Source organism: Pristiophorus japonicus, unplaced genomic scaffold, assembly GCF_044704955.1.
Source record: "Pristiophorus japonicus isolate sPriJap1 unplaced genomic scaffold, sPriJap1.hap1 HAP1_SCAFFOLD_82, whole genome shotgun sequence".
NCBI lineage: Eukaryota > Metazoa > Chordata > Chondrichthyes > Pristiophoridae > Pristiophorus > Pristiophorus japonicus.
Window position 1 is genome coordinate 2320016 of NW_027254740.1, and position 11397 is coordinate 2331412.

Below are 11397 nucleotides of genomic sequence, written 5' to 3' on the forward strand. Positions count from 1 at the left end.
GGCCATTCGGCCCATCGAGCCCTTGCCGACTTTCAGCGAGTCCCACTCCCCCGCCCTTTCCCCGTAGCCCTGCAATTGTTTTTCCTTCAGACACTTATCCAACTCCCGTCTGAAAGATAACATTGAGTCTGTCTCCATCGCCCTTTCAAGCCGTGCATCCCAGATCCTAACCACTCGCTCCTGTTCCTATATGTAAAGTCTGGGAAACACGAGATCAATTCCTGCCACAATCACAGCCTTCCTAAATATAGCACCATCATTCTATTCTCGTAAAACCAGCTCCTGAAGTATCGGCCAGCTGTCTAGGTTAAAGCTCTGATTATGTTACTAGCACCATGTCAATTGCAGTGTTTCTGTAGTGTAGTGGTTATCACGTTCGCCTAACACGCGAAAAGTCCCTGGTTTGAAACCGGGTGGAAATATTTTTAACATTGTTCAATTAAATATTCGAAAAAATGGAATAATTGACATTAATGGTTCAATATTAACAAAGTTGGTGTTTGTGTCTGCTGATGTTAATAACCCTTCAACTAGGCTGGAGTTTAATATTTTGATATTTCAAATAACAGTGTTGATATTTGATGTCTCCAAGATAAGAGAGACTGATTGATGTCCTGTTTCTGACTGCTCCATTTTTGATCGGGGCGGAGGAGCGGTGAGAGATCTGGGCCCAGGATCGTCGTGATCGGGGCTCAGGAGAGCCGAGGGCCCAGGGACAGCACGGGCCAGCCCACACTGCGATCTATGGATCGTCGGCGCATGTGTACACACTCGGTCCATGCAGCAGAGCTTGGTCTATGGTCGTCTTGGGTAATCCTGGCCATTGAACCAAGACCTGGCTTTGTCAAGCCCGTGTAGTGGCTGGTGTGCAACGGTCACCCCACGTTAAAACAATCCACCCACAGGCATCTTCCACCCTTCAGGATGTAGTTCGGGACCTAAATTGTGTGGTCCCTCATCGAAACACCTGTAAACTCATCCCTTTTTCGTGTGGAAACAAGTCATCCTCGATACGAGGGACTGCCTAATACTATACTATTCACAAAAATGCAGTGTCTCACAGCCCTGTTACATTGGCTGGTTTCTCTGCACAGTTCTGTGCACACTCAAACTCGACACAGTGTCTCTCACTCCCTCCCGTTTCCAGCCCTGACGGTGCAGAAAGACCCTCTCACAGCTGCACGTTCCGGCAGCTTTCAGTTGAGTTGTGAGAGATTATTAAAGGATCATGCATCTCCGCCTCGCTTGACAACAGCAGATTGAAGCCGAAAACAACCCATCGACTAATCGCTCGTCCCCAGCTCCAGAGGGAGTGAGGCCGGGTCTCTCATGTATTCAACCAGCATTGTAACCCATGTATAATCTGACCTAAGTTGTACACTGCGAGAACATTGACCACAAGGTGGTGAACTTGTGGGAGACAATCCTAACCTGGATCTTCAGGTATAAAAGGGGAAGCTCCACCCACTTCCATCACTTGAGTGCTGAGGAATAAAGGACAGGTCACAGACTGACCTTCTCTGAAGCATGGGCCTCGTGTGCATTTACACTGTATAGTAAGGACGTATCAATGGCGACGAGAAACTGGGATTTAAACCACGCGAGCATGGCCACTACCAGAACAGACGAGAGGTACTGTGTTAAGCAATGGTTGGGACAGGGATTCAACATTGTTAAAGCATCACACAGTTCTCCAGGCAGCCAAGGGCAGTCAGGCATGCCCCAATATGTAATCGAACCCAGAGGGGGAGTTCGACAGAGACAATGGCAAGCTGAACGGCGATTCACGTCATTGCAAGGGACAATGCGGCCAGTAATGGGGCCATCAACACCTGTTAATGGTGCACTCAAGGACAATCACGGGGCAGTCAGTGACGATCGACTGGCAAGAGACATTTTGTTTCCAACAGCAGCTCGTGTTCGAGGCGTGCATGCACACACTCAGCCGGAGTTTGCAGAGATGAGCAAAATACCTGCAGAAATTACAGAAATGGACACTGGGGGAAATCGCTGGAAGGTGAAATTCAGCGAGTACATGTGGAGCAGGTATAAAGTTCATACACAAGGACGCCACCGATAATGATGAAAGTGCTCCTCAATGGCATCCCAGTATCAGTGACGCTAGACACGTGGGCCAGCCAGTCCCTGATGGCTGTCAAATAGCTCAAAACGTTGTGGGCGTCCAAGGACAGGAGGCCAAAATTATTGCCGATTGACGCACAGCTACGAACATACACAAAGGAGATCATTCCGGTGCTCTGCAGCGCCATGGTAGTCGTGACCCACAAAGTTGGCTTGCTGTCATGAACTGGAAATGGGGCGATGTCAATGCAATTTCCTCTGTGGAGCGAGTATCATGCTCACAGATCCTGGACAAATTTGACTCATTATTTCAACCCGGCATTGGCACTTTCATGGGGGCCAAGGTAGTGATTGACATAAACCCGGACGCCAGGCCAGTACACGACAAGGCCAGGGCGGAGCCATACGTGATGCGGGGAAAGATAGAAGGCGAATTGGACTGCCTGCGAAGGGAAGGCATCATCTCACCAGTCGAATTCAGTGACTGAGCGAGCCCGATTGTGCTCAAGGCGGATTGGTCGGTCAGGATATGTGGTGATTACAAGGCCACCATCAATTGGGTGTCACTCCAAGACCAGTACCCGCTGCTGATAGCGGAGGACCTCTTTGCAACGCTATCCGGTGGCAAACTTTTTTCAAAATTAGACCTGACCTCAGCTTACCTGACCCAGGATCTGGCGAGTGAGTCGAAGAAGCTGACCACCATCACGACACACAAGGGCTTGTTTGAGTACAACAGATGTCCATTTGGGATTCGCTCGGTTGCCGCGATCTTCCAATGAAATATGGAAAGCCTCCTCAAGTCGATTCCAGGGATGGTGGTTTTTCAGGACGACATCCTCATCATGGGTTACGATACTGAAGAACACCTCCACAACCTGGAGGAGGTGCTACGCAGACTGGACCGGATAGGGCTGCGACTGAAAAAGGCGAGGTGTGTCTTCCTAGCTCCAGAGGTAGAATTCCTTGGGAGGAGATTAGCAGCAGACGGGATCAGCCCTACTGCCTCCAAAACGGAAGCGATCCAGAGAGCACCCAGACCCCGTGACGGAGCTGCGTTCGTTCCTGGGGCTCCTGAACTATTTTGGTAACTTTCTTCCCAAATTGAGCACGCTGCTAGAGCCGCTACACGTGCTCCTACGCAAAGGTCGCGCATGTGTCTGGGGGGACAGCCAGGAAAGGGCTTTTAATAGAGCAAGCAATTTGTTATGTTCCAACACACTGTTAACGCTATATGACCCATGTAAGGAACTTGTGTTCACGTGCGATGCGTCGTCCTATGGTGTCGGGTGTGTGTTGTAGCATGTCAATGCCAAGGGTCAGTTACAGCCGGTAGCTTAGGCCTCCAGAAGTCTGTCCCAGGCAGAAAGGGGCGACAGGATGGTAGAAAAGGAGGCGCTCGCATGTGTATATGCGGTAAAGAAAATGCACCAGTACCTGTTTGGCAGGAAATTTGAGCTGGAGACCGATCACAAACCCCTAACGTCCCATTTGGCCGACAACAAGGCCATAAATGCAAACGCATCGGCCCGCATACAGAGGTGTGCACTCACGTTAGCCGCCTATGACTACACAATTCGGCACAGACCGGGCACCGAAAACTGCGCCGATGCACTCAGAAGGCTCCCACTAGCCACCACTGAGGGGGCTACCGAGCATGGTTCTGAGATGGTCATGGCTGTTGAAGCTTTCGGAAGCGAAGGCTCACCCGTGACAGCCCGTCAGATTAAAGTCTGTACAAATAGAGACCCGCTATTGTCTCTAGTCAAGAAATGTGATCTGAATGGGGACTGGGCAGCCACGTACAGGGCATGCCCTGAGGAAGTTAAACTATTTCACAGGCGCAGGGATGAACTCTCGATTCAGGCCGATTGCCTACTGTGGGGAAACCACGTCGAAACCAGATGGGCAGAGAGGTGTTCATCAGAGAACTCCACAATGAGCACCCGGGCATTGTCATGAGGAAGGCATTTGCCAAGTCACACATTTGGTGTCCAGGGATAGACGCAGATCTGGAACTTTGTGTTCGCAGATGCAACACGATTGCCCAGCTGGGTAATGCGCCCAGGGAAGCCCCCCTTTGCCCCTGGTCCTGGCCCACCAAGCCTTGGGCACGCATCCATGAGGGCTACGCAGGTCCTTTCAAAAATGTTTTTGGTTGTAGTAGACGCCTACTCCATAAGAAACATAAGAAACATAAGAATTAGGAACAGGAGTAGGCCATCTAGTCCCTCGAGCCTGCTCCGCCATTCAACATGATCATGGCTGATCTGGCCGTGGACTAAGCTACACTTACCCGCCCGCTCCCTGTAACCCTTAATTCCCTTAGTGGTTTAACATCTATCTATCTGTGACTTGAATACATTCAATGAGCTCGCCACAACTGCTTCCTTGGGCAGGTAATTCTACAGAATCTGGGAGATGAAATTCCTTCTCAACTCGGTTTTAAATTGGCTCCCCCGTATTTTGAGGCTGTGCCTCTTAGTTCTAGTCACATCTACCAGTGGAAACAACTTCTCTGCCTCTATCTTGTTTATCCCTTTCATTATTTTAAATGTTTCTATGAGATCACCCCTCATCCTTCTGAACTCCAACGAGTAAAGACCCAGTCTACTCAATCTATCATCATAAGGTAACCCCCTCATCTGCGGAATCAGCCGAGTGAATCGTCTCTGTATCCCCTCAAAAGCCAGTATATTCTTCCTTAAGTAAGGTGACCAAAACTGCACGCTGTACTCCAGGTGCGGCCTCACCAATACACTGTACAGTTGCAGCAGGACCTCCCTGCTTTTGTACTCCATCCCTCTCCCAATGAAGGCGAACATTCCATTCACCTTCCTGATTACCTGCTGCACCTGCAAACTAACTTTTGGGGAAGAGTTTCATGCACAAGGACCCCCAGGTCCCTCTGCACCGCAGCATGTTGTAATTTCTCCCTGTTCAAATAATATTCCCTTTTACTGTTTTTTTTCCCAAGGTGGATGACCACACACTTTCCGACATTGTATTCCATCTGCCAAACCTTAGCCCATTCGCTTAATCTATCCAAATCGCTTTGCAGCCTCTCTGTGTCCTCTACACAACCCGCTTTCCCACTAATGTTTGTGTCATCTGCAAATTTTGTTACACTACACTCTGTCCCATCTTCCAGGTCACCTATGTATATTGCAAACAGTTGTGGTCCCAGCACCGATCCCTGTGGCACACCACTAACCACCGATTTCCAACCTGAAAAGCACCCATTTATCCCGACTCTCTGCTTTCTGTTCGCCAGCCAATTCTCGATCCATGCTAATACATATCCTCTGACTCCGTGTACCTCTATCTTCGGAAGTAACCTTTTTTGTGGTACTTTATTGAATGCCTTTTGGAAATCTAAATACACCACATCCATCGGTACACCTCTATCCACCATGCTCGTCATATCCTCAAAGAATTCCAGTAAATTAGTTCAACATGATTTCCCCTTCATGAATCCATGCTGTGACTGCTCGATTGCACTAAGCCTATCTAGATATCCCGCTATTTCTTCCTTAATGATAGTTTCAAGCATTTTCCCCACGAGAGATATTAAACTAACCGGTCTATAGTTACCTGCCTTTTGTCTGCCCCCTTTTTTAAACAGAGGCGTTACATTAGCTGTTTTCCAATCCGCTGGTACCTCCCCAGAATCCAGAGAATTTTGTAAGATTATACCGAATGCATCTGCTATAACTTCTCTTTTAATACCCTGGGATGCATTTCTTCAGGACCAGGGAACTTGTATACCTTGAGTCCCATTAGCCTGTCCAGCACTACCCGCCTAGCGATAGTGATTGTCTCAAGGTCCTCCCTTCCCACATTCCTGTAACCAGCAATTTCTGGCATGGTTTTTGTGTCTTCCACTGTGAAGACCGAAGCAAAATAATTGTTTAAGATCTCAGCCATTTCCATATTTCCCATGTTTAAATCACCCTTCTCATCTTCTGAGGGACCAACATTTTCTTTAGTCACTCTTTGCCGTTTTATATATCGGTAAAAGCTTTTACGATCTGTTTTTATGTTTTGCACAAGTTTAATTTCATAATCGATCTTACCTTTCTTTATTGCTTTCTTAGTCATTGTTTGCTGTCGTTTAAAATTTTCCCAATCTTCTAGTTTCCCACTAACGTTGGCCACCTTATACGCATTGGTTTTTAATTTGATACTCTCCTTTATTTCCTTGGTTATCCACGGCAGGTTATCCCTTCTCTTACTGCCCTTCTTTTTCACTGGAATATATTTTTGTTGTGCACTGTGAAAGAGCTCCTTAAAAGTCCTCTGCTGTTCCTCAATTGTGCCACTGTTTAGTCTGTGTTCCCAGTCTACTTTAGCCAACTCTGCCCTCATCCCACTGTAGTCCCCTTTGTTTAAGCATAGTACGCTCGTTTGAGACACTACTTCCTCACCCTCAATCTATATTACAAATTCAACCGTACTGTGATCACTCATTCCGAGAGGATCTTTTACTAGGAGATCGTTTATTATTCCTGTCTCATTGCACAGGACCAGATCGAAGATAGCTTGCTCCCTTGTAGGTTCTGTAACATATTGTTCTACGAAACAATCCCGTATGCATTCTATGAATTACTCCTCCAGGCTTCCCCGTGCGATTTGAGTTGACCAATCAATATGTAGGTTAAAATCCCCCATGATTTCTGCCGTTCCTTTTTCACATGCCTCCATTATTCCCTTGATTATTGCCCACCCCACCGTCAAGTTATTATTTGGGGCCCTATAAACTACGTCCACCAGTGACTTTTTCCATTTATTATCTGTAATCTCCATCCACAATGATTCAACATTTTGTTCATTAGAGCCAATATCATCTCTCACAACTGCCCTAATATCATCCTTTATTAACAGAGCTACCCCACCTCCTTCCCCTTCTTGTCTATCTTTCCGAATTATCAGCTACCCCTGTATGTTTAATTCACAGTCTTCACCACCCTGCAACCACGTTTCTGTAATGGCCACCAAATCATACCCATTTGTCATGATTTGTGCCGTCAACTCATTTACTTTATTTTGAATGCTGCGTGCGTTTAGGTAGAGTGTTTAATACTAGTTTTTAAACCATGATTTTTAGTTTTGATCCCTTCTGCAGCCCCTTTATATTCATACATATTGTCCCTTCCAATTACCTTGTGGTTTACACTTACCCCAGTGCTACTCTGCTCTGTTGCCTCCTGCCTTTTGCATTCTTTCTTGAGGTCCTGTTGATCTGTGCTCTCACCCACTCTAACTCGCTCAGAGCCCTCTCCTGCGTTCTGAATACTCCTCACATTGAGGCACTGAGCTTTCAGGCTTGCCTTTTTATTACACTTTGACCATTTAGAATTTTTCTGTAAAATGACACTTTTTGTTTTTTGCCTTGGGTTTCTCTGCCCTCCACTTATACTCATATCCTTTATGCCTTTTGTTTCTGTCTCCATTTTGTTTCCCTCTGTCTCCCTGCATTGGTTCCCATCCCCCTGCCATACTAGTTTAACTCCTCCCCAACAGCACTAGAAAACACTCCCCCAAGGACATTGGTTCCGGACATGCGCAGGTGCAGACCCTCTGGTTTGTACTGGTCCCACCTCCCCCAGAACCGGTTCCAATGCCCCAGGAATTTGAATTCCTCCCTGCTGCACCACTGCTCAAGCCACGTATTCATCTGAGCTATCCTGCGATTCCTACTCTGACTAACACTTGGCACTGGTAGCAACCCGAGATTATTAATTTTGAGGTCCTACTTTTTAATTTAGCTCCTAGTTCCTTCAATTCATCTCGTAGGACCTCATCCCTTTTTTTTACCTAAACCTTTGGTACCAATGTGCACCACTACAACTGGCTGTTCACCCTCCCTTTTCAGAATGTCCTGCACCCACTCCGAGACATCCTTGACCCTTGCACCAGGGAGGCAACATACCATCCTGAAGTCTCGGTTGCGGCCGCAGAAGCACCTATCTATTCCCCTTGCAATCGAATCCCCTATCACTATCGCTGTCCCACTCTTTTTCCTGCCCTCCTGTGCAGCAGAGCCAGCCACGGTGCCATTAACTTGGCTGCTGCTGCCCACCCCTGAGGAGTCATCCCTCTCAACAGTACTCAAAGTGAGGCCAACGTGATATCCGCAACACTGCAGCCCATCAAAGGGCGAGAAACCACTGAATTTCAAGGATGAGCTCACAAATATCAGGGGCAGTGCAGTCTGGTCAATGTCAAACCCTCCTTTCTTATTCAGCAGTGGCATGAACGGGAGTCAGACGCCACAAAGTTTAATTAAAGACACAAATACAAGCAACACTTGCAAATCTTTTCAGTGTAAAATTCTTTCACTTTATTTGAAATGCTGCTGCGTTGAATCTGAAAATACGCATGTTGGAATTTTATCTTCACTACTGATTGTATTTTGTGTGCACGGTAGGAATAACTGGTGCTATCAAATTTGATAAAAGTTGCCCCAGATTCGTGGTGTCATTGGCAATCAAGATGTTGAACAGAAAGCTATAATACAGTGAGTAAAATGGGATATAGTTTTCGAGTTAAGATGCAAAGCACAGGACAAATGATTGAAGTATGGACTGTTCCTGAGTTAGCATTTGTTTGATTGTGCAAAAGAAGGTGAGGGGTTAATTAATGATGGTTTCCCGTGAAAGCAAGAGAAAACTTTAAGAAGAAACCATACGATGCCTGTCAGGTGAGCGCTGCTTGTGATACCTGGTGGGAATGGACGGAGATTTTAAAGACCCTTGTATTACAAAACCTTCATATAGAGGAACATCTCGAGCTTACTGTGTAGGTTTCATGGTGCCACGGTAGTGTGTCTGATTCCAAATCCGAAGATTGCGTGTTCAAATCACATCGGGGTCACTGTTCATTCGGATATTGTTCTTCCAGAATTAATATTTCCTTTGCTGTTTGGCAGCAACCAGACCCTTGCTGCAAGGTCGGTCTCACTGTTTCCCCGGTGTCAGGCAGAGATTTCTTTTTTATTTAAAAAAAATACTTTATTCATCTAAAAATTTGTACAGTTCATTCAAAAGCAGTTTAGTACATTTAGCTGCGGTCAGTAATCCCATACACTACATTTGGGTGCTGACGGCAGTTCCGGTGGATATGTTCCCTTGCGTTTCAGTTCCAGTACAATTCGGTACAATACGGGATACCTTGTAGTACATTCAACAAATTACATCACACGTGTCACTATACAGTACATGGAATGGGTGACGGTACATTTACACTTTTTTTCAACGTGCATCACGAAACAGACCTTACATTGTACATGGCACTACATAGGTGTTTACAGATCATGGTGCTCCATGTCCACAATAAAGAAGTTACAAGTACGGACCGAGGGGAGTTTTATACCGATTCCTGCCTCGGGGTTTACCGTGTCAGAAGGGCTTTAAACTGTGGCCCTTCCTCACCCTGCCTTTGCGGCAACTACAACAATTTTAAGTGCGTCCCTCAGCACGTAATCCTGGATCTTGGATTGCGCCAGTCTGCAACACGCAGATGTGGACATCTCCTTGCTCTGGAAGACCAGCAAATTTTGGCAAGACCAAAGTGCGTCTTTCACCGAGTTGATGGCCCTCCAGCAGCAGGTGATGTCTGTCTCGGTGTGTGTCCCTGGGAACAGCCCGTGGAGAACACAGAGTCCTGTGTTACGGAGCTGCTTGATGTGAACCTCGACATAACCACTGCATCTCTTTCCAAACCAGGTTCCCTGATGGTCGAGTGGTTAAGATATGGCGCACTCACCACCGTGGCCCCGGTTCAATTCCCGGTCATGGAAATTGTACTATTAATTCAGAAAACTTTTTTAAAAATTGTTCATCTATTTTACACATCTTTATGCATCTCCTATGTAAAGAAAAAGAAGCATTGTTTTAAACATCGTTGATTAATTCATAAAATTCTATTGTCATATGATATATTTTGGTCTGAGCATATGAGTAACTTTTCTCCCGATCCCATTGGGTTTAATTCTGGTAATCTGGTGCTGAAAGTGGAGATGTTTCCGCAGTGTACTGCAAATCATAGACACCACCAGAGGTAGTCCCTCGGGATCGAGGAGGACTTGCTTCCACTCCCAAAGTGAATCCTTTGATGGCTGAACAGTCCGATATGAGAGCCACAGACCCTGTTACAGGTGGGACAGGAATACGTCGAGGGAAGGGGTCGTTGGGACTGGTTTGCCGCGTTCTCCTTCCGCTGCCTGCGCTTGGTCTCTTCATGCTCCTTGTATCGAGACTCAAAGAGCTCAACGCCCTCCCGGATGGACTTTCTCCACCTCGGGCGGTCTGCGGCCAGGGTCTCCCAGGTGTCAGTGGTGATGTCGCACTTTACCAGGGAGGCTTTGACGGTGTCCTTGTAACGTTTCCGCTGTCCTCCTTTGGCTCGTTTACCCTGAAGGAGCTCCGCATAAAGACGTAAACATAAACACGTAAGGATTAGGGGCCGGAGTTGGCCATTCGGCCCCTCGAGCCTGGTCCACCATTCAAGAAGACCCTGGCAGTTCTTCAACAGCAAGATTAAACATCTGGGGCGGAGCCAACAGGCGCCTGGCTGCAATGAGTGAAAAAACATGCGTTGATAGAAGCCTGGCTAGCTCAGTCGGAAGAGCATGAGACTCTTAATCTCAGGGTCGTGGGTTCGAGCCCTACGTTGGGCGATTTCTTTTCATTTAATGTTGGTTTCATGGAAAACCTCTGACCGAAACGGCACAAAACAAAAATGTTCCTTTCAAAGTCATAAAACTCCGAAATTTCCACGCCACGCGAATCTCCTGAATCAGATGCCTCTACTTTTGCTGACTCATTCCATGTCCCTTTGCAATGTTGTGCTCCCACCCACACTATGAAATGTGCCAATAACTTATCGAATCATGGAATGGTTACAGCACGGAAGGCCATTCGGCCCATCGAGCCCGTGCCGAATCTCAGCGAGTCCCACTCCCCCGCCCTTTCCCCGTAGCCCTGCAATTGTTTTTCCTTCAGACACTAATCCAACTCCCGTCTGAAAGATAAGATTGAGTCTCCCTCCACCGCACTTTCAAACCGTGCATCCCAGATCCTAACCACTTGCTGATAAACGGCCAGCTCCTGTTCCTATGTTTAAAGTCAGGGAAACAAGAGATCAATTCCTGCCACACTCACAGCCTTCCTAAATATAGAAGCGTCATTCTATTCTCGTCAAACCAGCTCCTGACGTATCGGCCAGCTGTGAAGGTTAAAGCTCTGGTTATATTCCTAAGATTACTTTAACCACAGTGTTTCTGTCGTGTAGCGGTTGTCAGGTTCGCCTCAC

General features: G+C 47.0%; 2 non-coding genes across 2 annotated transcripts; both read left to right on the forward strand.

Annotated features, from left to right (window-relative positions):
• The first annotated feature begins 349 nt into the window (after positions 1-349).
• trnav-aac (transfer RNA valine (anticodon AAC)) lies at positions 350-422 on the forward strand. Its single transcript has one exon. It is a non-coding gene; the product is annotated as a tRNA-Val (tRNA).
• Positions 423-10689: 10267 nt separating this feature from the next.
• trnak-cuu (transfer RNA lysine (anticodon CUU)) lies at positions 10690-10762 on the forward strand. The gene has a single exon. It is a non-coding gene; the product is annotated as a tRNA-Lys (tRNA).
• The last annotated feature ends 635 nt before the right edge of the window (positions 10763-11397 follow it).